A 19,563-nucleotide genomic window follows, 5' to 3' on the forward strand; every position below is an offset into this window, starting at 1 on the left:
TGTGTGTGTGTGTGTGTGTGTGAGAGAGAGAGAGAGAGAGAGAGAGAGAGAGAGAGAGAGTGGGGGGGGGGGGGGGAGGGATTGCATGCATGCGCATGTTTCCAGTTATCTTTACTGTAATGTGAGTCTGTTCCTAATATAACATTACAATAACTGTAAAAAAGCTTAATTCTCAAATGTACAGTAACATTAATTTTAAAGTTTTGTGGCAAGGGCTGTATGTAGACGGCAGCAGATCCTCATGCCTACGTCATGTTATTCCTGCAGATTGAGATCATTTGTGTTTGTCTCGCACCAGGTAGCAACATGGATTTGGTGGATAGGGAGATGTATCTATACTTCACAATACTGATTCAGTGGTAGACTTATGGTTGTGTAAGTGTCCTATGTATGTACTTCTGACCATTGGTTACAGTTCAGTCTGTAAAAAGTACTAATGACTATATGAATTCATCTTATTTGCTTGTTGTGCATGTTATTTTGTTTTCAGGTATTGACTAACTCATCGATTGATACAAACGAAATGAAAATTCCATTTGTCTTACCTGGAAATTATCAGGTAACAAAGAAAGTACACAGGTTTGGCACAAAATGTTTGTACATTGCTGTTTTCTCAGGTGGTAGCAGTAAAAGTTTCTGTGATTATAATGATCAGATATCCTGTCTCTCTGTACCAACCAAAATTATGAGAGTCACACTTCACACAAGCAACAGTACTAAATAAATTGTAAGGGAACACTGGAAACAAAAGAAAAGGAAACTGATGTGAATAGAAACATCACACTTCCCTTTTCTGCATTATTAATTTTCATATGCTTTTCGTTTCTTACATTATTCATTTTTGTATGCTTCTTTATTGTAGTTGTACAGAATTAATACTCATTGACATTAAAGAGAATTTTTGTGTCCAGTTTTGAAGTAATAAGTGTTATCCCTTTTCCTAAGATGATATGCATCTGTATTTCGTGTGCTACTTGCTGTGGCCAGTTTTTTACGCACCCAAAGTTCTGCTCATTATTATTTAGTTTTCACATTGTAGGTGAACTATTTGTTTGTGAAACTAGGTAATTGCAAAAGGCATAATGCACACCCTGCTTCTGTTGTAAGGCTGCCACATGACACACTAAAGTGAGTAGCTGCCATTTAATTAATAAGCCAAACTGTGGCTACAGCGAGCTGAGGTTATCTTCACCTCTTGTTTGAAAGGGTAGATGCACTGAGGTGACAAAAGTCTAATATTGGATCACCTAGTTTTGCCCGGCACAATTAAACAACTTAATGTGGCGTGTACTTTATAAGTTGTTAGAAGTCTCCTGCAGAAGTATTGAGCCATGCTGCCTCTATAGCTGTCCATACTTGCAAAAGTATTGTGGTTTAGGAGTTTGTGCACAAACTGACCTCTTGATTAAGTTGTATAAATGTTTGGTGGGTGGCCAAATCATTTGCTCGAATTTTCTTGAATGCTCTTCGAACCAATTGTGCACAAGTGTGACTCGGTGACATGACGTATTGTCAAGGTAACATGAAGTACATGGGTGGCTGCTAATGGTCTTCAGGTAGCAGGTCATAACCATTTCCAGTCAATGATTGATTCAGTTGGACCAGAGGACATTGTCCATTCCATGTAAACACAGCCCACACCATTATGGAGCCAACAGCAGCTTCCACAGTGCCTTGTTGACAACTTGAATCCATGGCATTGTGGGCTCCACGCCACACTCGATCCCTACTATCATCTCATAACAACTGAAATCGGGCCTCATCAGACCAGGCCACAGTTTTCCTGTCGATTGTCTGTTGCCATAGCACATTAATACCACATTCTGCTGCGGTGTCCTAATGTATATGTTCGTCATACGTCCCACATTGATTTCTGTGGTTATTTCACTCATTGTTGCTGACTGTTAGCACTGACAACACTATGCAAATACTACTGCTCTTGGTCGTTAAGTGAAGGCTGTCAGCCTCTGCGTTGTCTGTAGTGAGAGGTAATGCCTGAAATGGGTTTTCTCGGCTCACTCTTGACATTGTGGATCTTGGAATATTGAATTCCTTAATGATTTCTGAAATGGAATGTCCCATGCATCTAGCTCCTACTATCATTCCACATTCAAAGCCTGTTAATTCCCATTGTGCAGCCCTAACCACATTGGAAACCTTTTCATATGATTCACCTGAGTACAGTGTTAGCTCTGCCAATGTACTGCTCTTTAATACCTTGTGTACACATTGGGCGCTAATGACCTCAGTAGTTGAGCGCCCTTAAACCCCACCTAAAAAAAAAAAACCTTGTGTACACAATACTATTGTTACTGGTATATGTGGCTATCCCTGACTCTTGTCACCTCAGTTTAGTATTCAATATTTGTTAATCACTTCAGGTCTTCGTATCTGGATCTCCTGCTTTTCACATGAAGGCATTTTGGCAGAGTGTGTAAGTGAAAACTGTAGGGTAGAAGTATAGTGGAGGTTGTTTGCCACTGCCTCTGCACCAACCTTAAATATCACACTCTTATATAGAAGGTGTTTGTGTTACTAAATTAATCCGGTTTGTCACATGAGCCTTAATAGCGTGTGTCATACGTATTGGTTTCTGTAGTGATGCCTTGAATGCATCTTCAACACCTTTGTTTACACTTCATGGCCTTTATTGGACAGCTTTAGTTAATTTATAAAAACAGGTTTTTCATTTTCCTTTTGGTCCGGTACATTTTTGTTCTCTTGGATCTCAATTTATTCATCTGAATAATTGTTTGTTTGACTTCCTTATCTTGTCTCTTTTGTTTTTTAAATCTTCATTGTAATTTCTAGTTCTCTCATGTAATTTCTAGTTCTCTCATGTTTACCTTGATTTCCGTAATCCATCCAATGTTGCACTTACTGTCCCATAAAATCTGTTATTTTTGTGATGACTCTTTTTTCTAGTAACCTGATCGGATGTCCAAAGATCAAAATATATTTATTCCTGATTGTGCTCATTACCAGTTCCATTTCCTTGTTTTCTTCATTAGAATTTAGTCGCCAGTCCATTTTCTTGGTATCTTTTGTTTATGCATTAGATTTCTCTGTAAGTGGATTATTCAGTCTGTTTCTGCAGTGTAAGTTGTTTCACTTGAATGTGTTATTTTTGAATGTGTATCTGCTTTGTAGCATTTTAAGTATGTGTATACTGACAGGTCTCTTTTGTTGCATGTTTTCTGTTCTGCTGTTGTCACAGTTTTGATTTCCTGTTATTCTGTTGTGGTTTTGTTTGCAAGTGTTGCATCAGTTAGTATAATTTCTGTATTTGCAAATGACATTGTTGGGTTTATTTTCTGTACTATTTCTTTAGTGATTTAACTTGATTTTCTTGAATGCTGTGGAGGAGAAGAGTAAGGTCAAATAAAATAAAAAGAAACAAACTTTAGGAGGCATGAGATATTCTGGGGCTGCAAGGGGGGGAGTTGGGTGTATCAGGTAGAACTAATGCCCGAGACCTTGTGTCGGTTTAAGTGAGTTTCACCAGTTTTACTAATTTTGGGTGCAGCTCAGAGTTTTATAAGAAGCCTGCTCTCTCTCTCTCTCTCTCTCTCTCTCTCTCTCTCTCTCTCTCTCTCTCTCTCTCTCTTTCTTTCCCAGCTTCCTAATTGGTCACTACTAAATGTGTCTACATTGCTGTGTATAACACCCAGTTTGTGAATCACATAATATTGAAATTCACTGAGTTTCAAAGCCCACCTCATTAGATGACTTGCAGGCTCTTTTATTCATAGTAGCCATTTTAAAGCTGCATGATCAGTAATCGCTGTGAACTTAAGTCCATAAACATACCATCTAAAATATGAAATACCCTCTAATAATGCTAACATCTCCTTTTCACTGGTAGAATAATTTAGTTCAGCCTTATTAAGCTGACGAGATGCATGTGGAACTGGGTGTTCATTCCCATCAGTGATTTTCCCTAAAACCACTCCAAAGCTGTACCACATTTATCACATGACAATGTGATGTACCCTATTTATCACATGACAATATGAATTCCTTTGTGAAATCAGGAAAAATCAAAACTGGATCTGAAGTTAATATATTTCTTAAATTTTGAAATGTCTGACACTCGGGTGTCCAGTTAAATGTAATACCTTTCTGCAATGATTTTGTTAGGGGTTGTGCCACTTCAGCAAACCCCCCTTCACGAATTTTCTATAGTAATTTGCTAATCCAAGGAAATACTGTAATTGTTTAACGGTCTGAGGGACCAGAAAGTCATATTTTACTGAAGTAAGGTGTGGATCTGCCCTTAAACCATCTTGGCTTATTATATGCCCCAGGTAGTTTACTTTTGATCTTGCATAATGACACTTATCAATGGTAAGCATAAGGCAAGCCTGTCTCAACCTGTCTAATACCATCTCCAAGCGCTAAACATGCTCTTCCAAGGCATTCGCGAATATAATTATATCATCGTGATACACCATGCATTTGTTTGGTTTTAAACCTCTGAGGACTCCATCTAATAAATTTTGAAATGTAGTTGGTGCATTTTTCAACCCAAAAGCCATCCTACAATTATGGTAGTGACCAGAATTTGTGGTGAGTGCTGTTTTGTATCTATTTTTTTTTTTAGGTCTATCCTCGGGTGTACCTCACAGTGATGATATCAATTTCGTAAATCTAGGGTTGAAAAGAATTTGCATTGACCCAGATTATCTAATGTGTCAATAATATTTGGGATCGGGTACACATCTGCTACTGTTTTTTCAGTTAACAATTTACAGTCTCAACAAAACTGCTATTTCTTTGTTCCATTTGATGGTTTCATACCCACAGTCACGATACTTGCTGACCTTGGACTATCACTATGGTCTATAATTCCATTAGATAACTGCTGATTCACCCTTTCCTTTACTGAAGGCTGTAAATGCTTAGGTAGCTGATCCTGTTTTCTAAATACAGGCAGACTATTGTCTGTCGGTATTCTATGTCGTGTGATTGGTGTAGCATGTAACACTCCTTGTGGACTGAACAAACTGTTATACCATAGTACCACTGATTCCATTAATGCCCTGTCTTTACGCGAAAGGCATTTAACGTTCTTTTGCCATGTAGGTATGTCGACGGTTTTTTCTGTTCTACCTTGTACCCTGCAGTCCTCAATGTCTTCATCTTTGAAAACATCTAATGTGGCTGCCAGTAATCCTTTTGGAAGACTCACTTCATCTCCCCCAAAATTATCCAGGCATATTGGCACCATAACCTGACCATTAATACCCCTTCTGCGTGTTATACATCCATGTAAGAAACAATGTAGCTCATCCAACATGTCATTACTTGGTAGTGGTTCTCCCAAGCACACTGCACCCTGTGGAATGTTACTGTCTAATACTGGTACCCAGAATAGTGTTCCTGTACCTGCTGGTTGGTACTCTTGCCATGTAGAACAACTTGTAATGCACTTAAAAACAGTTTATTCAATGCCACCTTTGCAATGGGTCCATCTTGTGATATAGAAACATTTGCAGCTGTTGTACCCAACAGAAATACTTACCATTGAGTTCAGTCGCCCCATAGCCCAAGGTTGATTCTGCGTGATGCCTAACCAGAAAATCTAACTCAAGTATTGCAGTGACATCTTGTCCAACAGTTGGGAACTCTTCCATTTGCTCTTGAAACCCAAGCAATATTGTCCCGTCAGAATCAACTGCATTGCTGCCTATTGCGCACAACCTGTATCTTGGTTCCTGTTATCAGCTCTTATCCACGAGTTCCAGACTAACAACCGATGTGTGTACCCTTGCATCTACCAAAAATTCATATTATTTCCCTTTCAAACAAGCTACAAACGATTCGTCTCCAAGTGTGCATTCAATGCACTTCTATTTAATAGGAATGTTTCTCAATGGAAGGAAGATTCCTGTTATTTAACAATTTCTTCCTCCCATTATGCCCTGTTTCGTGACCTACACTCGTATGTCTTAAGACCAATACATTGACAGTTAAAACAATGCTGTTGAAAACACTGTGCTTTAAAATCATCCTTTCTTCCAAACGATAACATTCTTTGTTCGACACAAATATTTTCCGATCATTCCGAGACTTAGCAGCACTATCTATCTCTTGCAGATAATTGGCTATGTGCAGTGATTCTTCTACATTGCGTGGATTTTCCATTCTCATTGCAAGAAAATTCTGGAGAAATCCCCCTTAGGAAAACATCCAGCACTATCCTCAGCCTTCCTCAACAAGACTGCGTCAACATCTGGTTTGTTACCCAGCTCATAAGGTTGGGTGCTCAACTTGTGTATCCTGTCTGAAAATGCTTCTACAGTCTCATTTGGCAATTGTCTCAAATTACTTAACTTTTCTCTAAAGAAATGAGTATTATTTATTTTTCTGTACTATTACCTTAAGCCATTTGCCAACTCTGTAAATGTGGTTAATTTGCTTAAAACCTCACGGTACGTGATGTACGTCTTAGCCTCACCCACCTAGCGCAATTTGCCCACCCACAGTGATGTTTGTTCAGACCAGTTGCACAAGCTGGCTGTGGATAACACTTCCTGAATAAAAATAGTGGTATCTTCCGATGTTTCGCCAGAAAAAAGCAAAATAAGACAAGCGGTTACAGAATTCATGGATGCGGAAGGTACTGCCAGTATTGATTTGACTTTACTGGTACCTGATTATGAAGGATCTCCCATTTGGCTACGTAACTGTTGTGACATTTACTCTTGTTGTTGTTGTTGTTGTTGTTGTTGTCTTCAGTCCTGAGACTGGTTTGATGCAGCTATCCATGCTACTCTATCCTGTGCAAGCTTCTTCATCTCCCAGTTCTGTTCTTTTAATAATTTCTTGTGTTCCGTCAAAGCTGACACAGTGTATGCTGTAGAAGCTGCTCACATTTGTGCCATATCTGTGCAGTTTCCGTGTCTATCACAGTAAGCCTTATACACCACACACAATACACACTATATTAAATGTCAAAATTTACTTATTACTCACTTCATTGGCACTCAGTGACACTTCACAAAGCTCTCTTATGCATGACCATACTGTTAGTGGAATAAACCTGTCACGAGGTGCTCTATGGCTATACAAATTATAAACTTTATAATCCACCGATACAGAATACACTTTACTGCAATTTCCTGAAAAGTAACTCTGAACTCACTGTATCATTTTCCGAACGTGACCACCACCAAAACATACTTCTGAGAGAGAGAAAGCTTCTCAGCGACTTGCCCAACAGTTGTAACTGCTGGTGTTCTTCTGTACAAAACGTTTCATACAGCCTCCTGATGTACATGCTGCAAGCATCAGAAGCTTGACCACTTTCTGTTACCAATTTTGCAAGAGGTGACTGTTGGGAGGGCATGGTTCTGTGTCAGGACGCACTCTCCCTGTTCACTCCTTGCCCATTTTCCTCAGAAAGATGATAGTGACCTGTGGTCTCCAGTAGGCACAGTGAAAGAAGATTCAGAATTCTTTATTTACTTCCATAAAAATACGGATAGTGCCTTGACTTGTGGTTGGCATTGTCTGTCAATGCCCGCCGAGGAATGACATCATAAGTGGCCTTCAGCCAGATCACGGCAGCTGATGCTGCACCCTTCATTCTAGCTGGTTGCTGCACTGGTGGTGTGCCGTGCTGTTTGCAGTGGCACAGCTCTGTCTGTACCATGATGTTGTGGCATCGAGTGATGGCAATGTGTATATTGAACTTAACACATGCTGACTTCAGAGGTGCTCTGTCCCCTCCCACTCACCACCCTTGGTCATCATTCATTGTACCATGATGGCGGTTGCCATCTAGCCATGCAATTCTGGTGATAATGGCCTGCCGTCCAGTTAGGTCCCATTCAGTCCACTGGAAGGTCAGGAATGCTGGTGTCATGATCCTGGTGGGACTGAAAGACCTCCAGGTGCTCCCACCTGTGACAGAGGCAAACTTTGGTGCTGAACTCTGTGCCTGGTGACTATGGCGAAGTAGCCCTCTCACCCAGTAGTGGCTGTGTCCATAGCGTGGAAGAAATCTAAAACAGACTTGTGCCAGACGTCACTTCGCTGCAATAATGGAATTGAGTGTGAACATCATTTACCCCCTCGATCCATCTGACTGACTTACTTATGAGCTAAACCACTGCGGTGTTCATGGAGCAAAGTAGTAGCCAGTGTTTACCTGACATCATTTGTCATGACCGCATAGGGCTTACTAATATGAAGGTATCAGCAGTTTCTCTTCTGCAGTTCTTGCTTAACGAGTTTGTTATAACATAGAACCGGTTTGTAAGAGCTCTTGGTACTATTTGTTGCAATTGCCTTAGCCTTTCTTTCATCACATAATGAAGGTGACACGACACTGTTTGGCTGCTCTGGTCCACTACATTGCACTGAATTCTGTTGCCTGGCTCACCAGAAAAGCCGATATTGTGTTTTGCTCTGACCCGGTCTTGGTAGTAAAATGTTTTCTTTGCCACCGCCTCATTTTGATATTGCCAGCAAGTGGACATTTTATGATATTCTGCCAAACAAATGTAAATGAAACTTGAATTACTACTGTCGGAAATAGTGTCAATATCTGCAGTTTATTAGTGATGATTGAAATGTTTAAAATCATTTGTTTTTCATTAGACAATGCAAATTTTCAGAAAAAACTCTCTCTGCATAACAGTTCACTCAAAATCCAGTGTGATATTCCTGTCAGTCTTACTATATTTCAAAAACCAAACTTCTGGATGATGTCCTCCATAAGAAACTATCAGGTCAAAATACATTCAGCTGTGGGTCTCAAAAATTGGGTAAAAAATTATTGTCATGAGCTAAAGGTGTGGAAGAAGAAAGTGCTACAAAAGATGCCAGTTCTGAAAAAAATACAGAAAAATTGCAGTTAGGAGTGTTTATTTCATGTTTTAAGATAAGTAATTTACAACAATAAAAAAATAATAAAAGAAACTGCTACCCCTAAAGCTAAACCTCAAACTTAGTCGTGTTCTTTTTCATCAGTAATTAAAAACAGAAAAGTCAGTTAAGTAGGAGAACCGTTCTCTGTTCCCTATGTGTTCTACTTGTCAAAGGGGACCTAGTTTTCAGTAAGGGGAAAACCTGTGTGGTTAATCCCCAGCAGTGGTAGAGAGCCTCCTTTCTTATCACCCTAGAAATTAACACTACCAACTTGGGTTCTGCAGAACGAAACAGAAGATTAATGAATTCCCCGGTCCAGTTGTCAAATCCCACATGAAGTATCAGTTTTGGACCTGTTGCTGTAACGAATATGGTAGAAGCATTTCTTATGTGATGAAGGAAGAAGAGGTACGGTAAGCTGGGAAGAATTACCAGTCAAAAACAGCATTTTTCCAACATGTCGTCCATATACTGTAGTGATACTGCAGTACAAATTTGAAATGTTGGTTAACAGTACATTCTTGGTTTACATATTAATTTATTTTTAATCCACAATTGCACTCATTATTTTAATTATTGATCGGTTTCGCCTTGCAAAGTGGGGTGCACAAAAATAGAATCAGCTTCCAGTGCAGTGAATCTGATCACTATTTGGATTTTAATAAAATATATTGGGTTCATTTTCAACGGCATATGACATTTGTAACCTAAACAAGTTTTTATAGGTGGATTAAATTCCAATATTGCTGCTATAAAACACATGCGTTCAAGAAAGGTGACAAAGATTCTGTCAATGTGAAAGATATTTATTCAGTAATCGCAATCATTTACCCATTCAAATATATATTTACCTTGCCTTCCCTTTTCTGGCACGACTTCTTTAATAATTTGAGCTCTTGCTACCTCAGTTGCGTCTTCATTTTCCAGAAAGACAAAATAACTATTACAACTGAGAACTTTCTTTCTCATAAATGTTATTTCATAAGTGTTTTTAAAGACTTGTCAGTTTCACCGATAAAAAGCTTGAACCTTTTTTTTATATTAAATTTCTCTAAGGCAAAATAATTTTTATTGAATCCTTCATTTTCATTTGACTCGTGCTGTCCTACATCATTGTTAAGGTGTTCTGGAGACTGAATCAGAATAATAAGGTAGGGACACTCTTTCAGCTGAAGTGTTAGAAAATAGCACTGTACCATCAACTTCACTAACAGTCTGTCACTCTAATGGCCTTTGTGATAACTCCTACCTTGATTATTTTCTAATGGTTGCTTTCTAGTTCTTCCTTGACGCAGTGGACCTACTGTGCAGTGCCACTAATTGTACAGTGGGACTTCTTTGCAATCTGTGGAGGGTTGAGGGCTGTAAGAAGCTTCAAACTATATAAACTTGAACAAAATCATGTAACCACTTCTGCAGCACTTTTTAGTATTGTGTTTCTTGTATTTAACATTTGAAGCATTAGGTGACGAATCTCGTATTAACTCAATCTATGAACAGCATCTCAGTATCGAACGAATCTCGTACTAGACTATTTCAGAGTTATATTGACGTTCTTCGTGAAGTCTCTTCAACTGTTTTATGCCGACGTTTACATTGTCCCTTGTTTACTCTGTCCCTTCCAAAACAGCGTCACCGCTGACACTATAGTATAAATGCCACCTCCGTAGCTGGTGGAGAGTATTAACAGCATCATGCCTTACCAGTGTTCTGTACTCTCATCTGCTTCCCATTGTAACTGCACAAACCAAAATAAAAGCTCATACAGTTAACAATTATCTACCTAAATAATGTTTTTGCATGATCATCTATCATCCGATTGTGAGGAAGAAGTGGAACAACATGTTACACCACAGGCCTCGCCGCTAAGATAAAAGATGTGGTGTAAAATAACTTACTTAACTAATTACAATCCTTTTATAACATCCACCTTTTGATAAATTATGATTACTAAAATTAATGTCTCATGAGACTGAATTCAGTTTTATTTCTCTACACAACAGAACGTGTATGAACACACCTCTTAAGTCAGTCATTTTTAATTAGTAATCGCTTGGTTTACCTAGAGTAAGGCGTAGTTTATGTTTCAATTTTTGGATAGTTGTTCATGGTATTCAGCTTCATTGACAGAAAAGATTATCACATCATTTTAATATGTCCATTCTTTTTTTTTTTTTACCTGAACTTTTTCAGATTAATAGTAAAAACTGATTCAGATGTGTGGTTGTTTTTGTTATTATAATCTAACTAATGATTATGTCCTTCGTAATTCTACCAAATTATTGTTAACAGCCAATCAGTGCATTCTCATAAAAAAAAAAAAAAATTCGTGGTTGATTCTGCTCAATCCTTGGTTCATTATTTTTATTCAAAGGTAATTTCATAGAGGTTATAAAAGGATTGTAATTATTGCAGACAACCTTGTAGGTGGTGCAACCACAGCTATGAGTAGTCACTTTGTGTATTAATAACTGCTTCAGCTGTATTTAGTCCTTTATTATTGGATCACTATTGTTTTCATGGCACTAAAAACCTTATCTTCAGGTGAACATCTGTATAACAATAAATCCAGAAGGAATAACAACCGTGAGACGTACACTGGTATGGCAAATTGTTTCATTGCTTATGTGCACATCTAAGCAACACAATTTAATCATTAACAATGGGTAAATATTTGTTTTGGTCTATGATGTTAATTCTATTTCCTTTATGTCAAAGAAGATCAGACATGTTCTGTTTGTATTTATATTTTCGTATCAATCTAGTGTAGGACAGGAAGAGATTAATGTAGAATTAAAGACTACAGTATAGTGAAGGTAGTAGAAACAGCTCCAGGGAAAATGGAAAGTGAAATACCATAACAGTTAACTTGAAAAAGTAGTTACAATAACAGAACATGTAAAAACTTTGCCTAGGTCTCCTGTTCGAGTATCGGCCCAATGCACCGTTTTAATCTAACTTTTGTTTAGGTTCCTGTGGTATTGCATAGAGAACTAAGTGTTACGGTGACAGATTCATCTTGTTGTACTTTCTATTCCATTATGGGGGTGTCCATTCCTCCAAACTAGTCAAGTATTAGTCTCACGATCTACCCCCCCATGAACCATGGACTTTGCCGTTGGTGGGGAGGCTTGCGTGCCTCAGCAATACAGGTTGCCGTACCGTATGTGCAACCACAACGGAGGGGTATGTGTTGAGAGGCCAGACAAACGTGTGGTTCCTGAAGAGGGGCAGCAGCCTTTTCAGTAGTTGCAGGGGCAACAGTCTGGATTATTGATTAATCTGGCCTTGTAACACTAACCAAAATGGCCTTGCTGTGCTGGTACTGCGAACGGCTGACAGCAAGGGGAAACTGCAGCCGTAATTTTTCCCAAGGGCATGCAGCTTTACTGTATGGTTAAATGATGATGGCGTCCTCTTGGGTAAAACATTCCGGAGGTAAAATAGTTCCCCATTCGAATCTCCAGGTGGGGACTACTCAAGAGGACGTCGTTATCAGAAGAAAGAAAGCTGGCTTTCTACGGATCGGAGCGTGGAATGTCAGATCCCTTAATCGGGCAGTTAGGTTAGAAAATTGAAAAAGGGAAATGGATAGGTTAAAGTTAGATATAGTGGGAATTAGTGAAGTTCGGTGGCAGAATGAACAAGACTTCTGCTCAGGTGAATATAGGGTTATAAATAAAAAATGATAATGCGTGTAGAGTTTGACAGAGCACTGAAACACCTAAGTCGAAACAAGGCCCCAGGAGTAGCCTGACGAAACTCTACCAACTGGTGAACAAGGTGTATGAGACGGGTGAAATACCGTCAGACTTCAAGAAGAATATAATAATTCCAATCCCAAAGACAGCAGGTGTTGACAGATGTGAAAATTACCGAACTATCAGTTTAATAAGCCACAGCTGCAAAATATTAACACGAATTCTTTACAGATGAATGGAAAAACTGGTAGAAGCCGACCTCGGGGAAGACCAGTTTGGATTCCGTAGAAATGTTGGAACACATGAGGCAATACTGACCCTACAACTTATCTTAGAGAATAGATTAAGGAAAGGCAAACCTACATTTCTAGCATTTGTAGACTTAGAGAAAGCCTTTGACAATGTTGACGGGAATACTCTGTTTCAAATTCTGTAGGTAGTAGGGGTAAGGTAGCAGGGGTAAAATACAGGGAGCGAAAGGCCATTTACAATTTGTACAGAAACCAGATGGCAGTTATAAGAGTCGAGGGACATGAAAGGGAAGCAGTGGTTGGGAAGGGAGTGAGGCAGGGTTGTAGCCTATTCCTGATGTTATTCAATCTGTATATTGAGCAAGCAGTAAAGGAAACAAAAGAAAAATTTGGAGTAGGTGCTAAAATCCATGGAGAAGAAATAAAAACTTTGAGGTTCGCCGATGACATTGTAATTCTGTCAGAGACAGCAAAGGCCCTGGAAGAGCAGCTGAACAGAATGGACAGTGTCTTGAAAGGAGGATATAAGATGAACATCAACAAAAGCAAAACGAGAATAATGGAATGTAGTTGAATTAAATCGGGTGATGCTGCGGGAATTAGATTAGGAAATGAGACACTTAAAATAGCAAGAGAGTTTTGCTATTTGGGGAGCAAAATAACTGATGATGGTCGAAGTAGAGAGGATATAAAATGTAGACTGGCAATGGGAAGGAAAGCGTTTCTGAAGAAGAGAAATTTGTTAACATCGAGTATAGATTTAAATGTCAGGAAGTCGTTTCTGAAAGTATTTGTAAGGAATGTAGCCGTGTATGGAAGTGAAATGTGGACGATAAATAGTTTGGACAAGAAGAGAGCAGAAGCTTTTGAAATGTGGTGCTACAGAATAATGCTGAAGATTATATGTGTAGATCACATAACTAATGAGGAGGTATTGAATAGAATTGGGGAGAAGAGGAGTTTGTGGCACAACTTGACTAGAAGAAGGGATCGGTTGGTAGGACATATTCTGAGGCATCAAGGGATCACCAATTTAGTATTGGAGTGCAGCGTGGCGGGTAAAAATCGTAGAGGGAGACCAAGAGATGAATACACTAAACAGATTCAGAAGGATGTAGGTTGCAGTGGGTACTGGGAGATGAAGAAGCTTGTACAGGATAGAGTAGCATGGAGAGCTGCATCAAACTAGCCTCTGAACTGAGGACCACAACAACATCTGCTTCACTAAATTCTTTAATGTGTTTACATATCCACGTGTACCTGAGATTTGGTTACCGTATTCTTTCGCCCTCCAAGTTGTCCAGCTCAATTTTTAACTTCTTAGGTAAGTTTACTTAGTGTGTTTCTGCATCAGAAAGTATATATATTATTCAAAAGAGTGTATCTTAGAAGATACTTCGTGTTCTTCTTCCTTTAAATCAGACATACTTCATTGAAGTTATTCTGTCTTTCTTTATGGGAGTGTGTTTGGCTTATAAGATTTATCACACTATTAATCACTTTGTCTACTTTCTTACTATTTTCTAATAATTCTTCTAATTTCCCTTATTGCATTTTTTTAATCCTCCCCCCCCCCCCCCCCACACACACACACACACACACACACACACACACCTTCGCAAATCACTACGTGGGAACAACAACAGAGCCACGTCACTGCCACAGCTCTCCCAAGAGCACTAATGTGGCACATGTTTTCAGGCAACAGTCCAATGAATATCACGTGAACAACTTGTTGCGCTAGTGCTGACCTCTCATGGTGATTCTGAGAACTTTTCAAACCACCCTCGTATTAGTAGTTGCACTGCATTGCTATTGTGTTGTTCATGTGCACAGCAATATCTCTATAGTCAACTGACCAACCACTGCGCTCCCAAGTGATGCTGTGCTGCCGTCGTGTTGATTGACTGGTGTCAGAAGTTGCAGCTGCCCTTGTAGACTCAGAATCAGGACACAGAGGTCTTATATTTTGTCGACGTAAATTTTTTTATTTATTTATTTATTTATTTATTTATTTATTTTTTTTATGCGGCTATTTCAACACACAAATATTTCTTGACCTGATTCCTGAAGTCAACTAATCTCATTTCTCTATTCTGTTGTAATAATTGACACTTACTTGGTTGAATTACTTATTCTTCTTAAATATTTTCGCATTGGACTACAGTACAGTGTGTGCTTATTATTGCTGTTTAAATAGGTTGTTCTAGGCTACATCGTATTTTCGTGTGTTACTTTTTTGGAAATTCTATTGATAACTACAAAACTCTGTCAGCACCTCATCCGTGTCCTGTCACAGTTGCCAAAATGTAACGTTAAAAAAAAAGGCCTCACATAATGTAACTAAACGAACAACTTCAGTAATGATCTGTCATCCTAATTCTCTCATGAGAACTTTTACTTTGATTGTTTTCTTACAGTCACCTTCTCACGTTTTCTTGATGCTTAACTTGCTGTGCTGTGTCGCTAATTGTGCCATGGGACTACTTTGCTGCTTACAGTGTGTTGAGGGCTGTAAGAGAGGTTCAAACTATATAAATTAGCTAAGAAATTGTGTAATCACTTCTGTGTCCATGATTTACAATGCTAGGGGACAAATCTCTTATTAACTTATGCTTGAACTGTTTCTCAGTGCGAAACCACTCTCATAGTGGACTAGTATAGAGTTAGTGAAATATTTTGTTAAGTATCTTCAACTGTCTTTAAGTTGTCAGCAGAGGTACTTGCTCTTGCCTTCCAAAATACTGCCAAACTGTGATGCCAAAGTATAAATGACCATCATCTGCAAAAACAAGTATCAAAACGCCCACAGTGGAAAAATTCTGTACCTGTGAACTATCTAAAAATAGCTTTATATTAACACTTTCTTCTGATGTGAGGAAGACATGGAACAATGGGTTTTCACAGCACTGGCACTGCCACTTTGAAAGTCTGTGATAACAATACCTTTTCCTGAATTTAACTCTAAGCACTTTACCCGGCGCCAGAGTCCTTTCGTTTCATTAGAACAAGCCTGTTTCAGTTGCATTGTGACGGCTGTTGTCAAAGAAACTTTTGGTGAATCGGTGTTACATGTGTCTGTTCTTTCTGGATAATGTGAAATTACTTTATCAGGGAAGAAAGGAAAAATTCCTACTCTTCTGAACTCAGATATAACATTAATCTAAGTGATAGTTACCTTTTCAAAGGCTGCTTTCAACCACCTAGGAAATTTGGATTTTGCTACAACCCCTCTGTTCTTCCTTTTCTGGTCGTGTAGCATTTTTCTCCAGGCAAGTTTTAGTGGTCTGAAAAAAGCCCACATCAAGTGGCTGACACCGATACATAGCGCTTGGTGTATTGAATGTAAAGTTCTTGGCACAGTTTAATTACGTTAACTGATGGATGACTCGAGAGATTGTCCTTTTAAATGTCGGGCATAAGAGATGACTTGATGTGGTGTGTGTACTGTATGACCTTCGGTACACACACCAGCAGATTATTTGACTTGTCGCTCTAACGAAGTAGGCGAGTGTCAGCAATATGTCTCGTGGTCTTATCGTGGCGTGTTTATCTTCTGCCGTTAGGTCAGACGATAGAAATGCCACTTGCACGCTTAGAGTAGCAGATTGACGGTGACCAACTTCAAACAGAACTTGATTAATTTTCACACACATTTATTAAAATAATAAAAAATATAGACATTATGTAACTTGATTCTGGATGTTGTTTACAACTGACAATCCGAAGTTCCTTTGGTCTTGGTACGTTAATCTTATTCTCACATATCTCTGATACTTGACAAAGTGGCTGTACATTTCTCTTCATGGCTATGTACAGGAATATGATAATCTTATTAGGCGCAGACTGAAACTTGACTATAGACTGGTACAGACAAATGCAGACTGGTACGGACAGGTGCAGACTGACTAATCGGAGGTCTGTACACTCGTTATAATACCTCGCGCATTCAGGTATCACTGCGCGAGTGTGATCCGCGAGGAGAAAAGGTTCTACGTTAGCAGCAATCTCATTGGCTGCGTTACATATTAATACGCGGATCGGCGGAAGCAGAATTTGGTCCGTCTCTAAGACAGCGCCATCTCGTAGTGCAGAGACAGATGAGTGCTGCGCCTGTGCTGTTGTGCTTAGCGGGGCGCGCTCTAGGGAGAAAGTTGTGTACGCACTGACTACGCGAAACTATGTACACAACACTTGAATAAACCAGGCTTCATATGTTATGAGGGTAAACCAACCACTTTGATTCCTGTTATAACCTGCACCACCTAACCTCCTTCAGTCCAAGTACTGTAGAGGTATTTTGCCCCATAAACTGTGTGTGGTGGGATGACTGCCCCATCACCAGCACTGTTATGATTACAGTGATGCTTGACTTAAAGCCAGCCACAGTTCTTTTGGAATGTATTGTACCTCACTTCACTATTACCTTTACTTGTCCAGGACCATTGCAAAAATTGGTCTCATCATACTTTATGATGTTGGAAGGAGGAACACCATTCAAGGACACTTAAAGGTTCTTAAAATAATTACTCGAGGTTTCTCAAGTAACTGCTGCCCCTCGCCCTCCTTAAATTTTCAGTTACTCTAACCATTTGTTCCTTATTTCTTTTCAGAAAACTTTATACTCACTTGCAACCACATCAGTTGTCACGAAATCTTTTTTCAGTCCACCTTGCTCAATTTAAAGATGCTATGTGGTGTCCCTAACATAATTATTCCTCAAAAGAAACCCCCGTTTTACACAACACAATGTGCCTTCAATTAGATTTTTCCTGTGTGTTCTTGAGTTTGTCATGTGATGTTGTATAAGGAACTGAATGCTGGACTAAAGCTTAGTAAGCACTTAATATTCCTGATTTGACAGACTTTGTAGTATTTAGAAGAAATTCTGGGTTGTTGTTGGATTTCCAGTTAGATTCTTGAACCGTCTTGTATACTCACATTATAAAATTCACCCTACAAAAATGTAATTTTGTAATTCGGCATGAATAGTGTCTAACATATATATAAAGCAGGAGCATTTGATGTTCATATGCGAGTAAAAATAATACTGCTTACCAGAACTACATGATGCCAGCAGAAGTTTTCATGCTGATATGTTTACTTCACAAGTGCAGGACATGAATTACATATATACTGACGGTGCCATTAGTCTGTATCGCATGCCCCAACATGCCATTGTTGTAGACAAATCAGTCAAGAATTCACAACAGTGGTCATTGGTGTTCTTGTTAAGATACCTCACTAAGATACCCAAATCTTGAAAAATAGGTAAAATATCGGATTCGTGCCACCTGATCATATTCGCTTTATTTTACCGTACTCTGAGAAAGTATATACTTAATTATAAGGAAAAAATATATCTAAAAACAAAGATGATGTGACTTACCAAAAGAAAGCGCTGGCATGTCGATAGACACACAAACAAACATACACACAAAATTCTAGCTTTCGCAACCAACGGTTGCCTCGTCAGGAAAGAGGGAAGGAGAGGGAAAAACGAAAGGATTTGGGTTTTAAGGGAGAGGGTAAGGAGTCATTCCAATCCCGGGAGCGGAGAGACTTACCTTAGGGGGGAAAAAGGACGGGTATACGCTCGCGCGCGTGCGCGCACGCCCACACACACACACACACACACACACACACACACACACACACACACACACACACACACAGACACAAGCAGACATATACATAGGCCTCTGTATATGTCTGCTTGTTTGTCTGTATATGTGTGGATGGATATGTGTGTGTGTGTGTGTGTGTGTGCGCAAGTGTATACCCGTCCTTTTTTCCCCCTAAGGTAAGTCTTTCCGCTCCCGGGATTGGAATGACTCCTTACCCTCTCCCTTAAAACCCAAATCCTTTCGTCTTTCCCTCTCCTTCCCTCTTTCCTGACGAGGCAACCGTTGGTTGCGAAAGCTAGAATTTTGTTTGTATGTTTGTGTGTCTATCGACGTGCCAGCGCTTTTGTTTGGTAAGTCGCATCATCTTTGTTTTTAGATATATTTTTTCCCACGTGGAATGTTTCCTTGTATTATATTCATATCATTAATTATAAGGAAAGTGTGACAAAGGGCTGGTGAAGTGACATCACTAAATAAATAAATCAAACACAAAACAAGAAAGGGAGCTGAACTATGGTCTAACATATAAATGAAACTGTAGAGTTCACTTGGAATAACGAGCACATTTTCTTAAATTGTGGTGTGAGTTGGTCAGTACAATCTTGTTCGGTCGATAATTAGAAATCCCTGAAGGCGAAAGAGCAAGTTTTGAAGCAACTAGTATAAAGCTGTTTTTCAGTGTATCTGTGAGAGTGTGTGTGTGTGTGTGTGTGTGTGTGTGTGTGTGTGTGTGTGTGTGTGTGTGTGTGAATTTGTTGGTAAATAATATTCTCAGTTGCTGTTAGTACTCTTAAGGTACCCTAGTTATTTGAATATTTGTATTCCATGTCCCCAAAGTAAAATAAAATGGGCTGTTTCATAACTAATTGTACTGAGTACCCTACTGGGTGCCACCAGTTTTCCCCTCCCATCCCTCATAAAAAGGCGTATCTGTGGGTTTGAAACAGTTCTCAGACATGAATGAAGTATTACTGTGGTTAAAGCAAAGCTATTGTTTTAAAGCATAAGACCTCGATTTTTCCATGTTGTTATTGTGGTATGTGAACATGAATTATCCAACATGTACATTTGCAGCGCACACGTGCTGTGGGCTACTGTTGCAGTCGC

At 39.2% G+C, this 19,563-nt stretch overlaps 1 protein-coding gene across 1 annotated transcript in view; it reads left to right on the top strand.

Moving 5' to 3' along the window:
• Positions 1 to 19,563, top strand: part of LOC126473199 (BUB3-interacting and GLEBS motif-containing protein ZNF207) — a 76,896-nt gene that overhangs the window by 15,619 nt on the left and 41,714 nt on the right. The gene's annotated exons all lie outside the window — the stretch shown is intronic.

The sequence above is a fragment of the Schistocerca serialis genome, chromosome 4, assembly GCF_023864345.2.
Source record: "Schistocerca serialis cubense isolate TAMUIC-IGC-003099 chromosome 4, iqSchSeri2.2, whole genome shotgun sequence".
NCBI lineage: Eukaryota > Metazoa > Arthropoda > Insecta > Orthoptera > Acrididae > Schistocerca > Schistocerca serialis.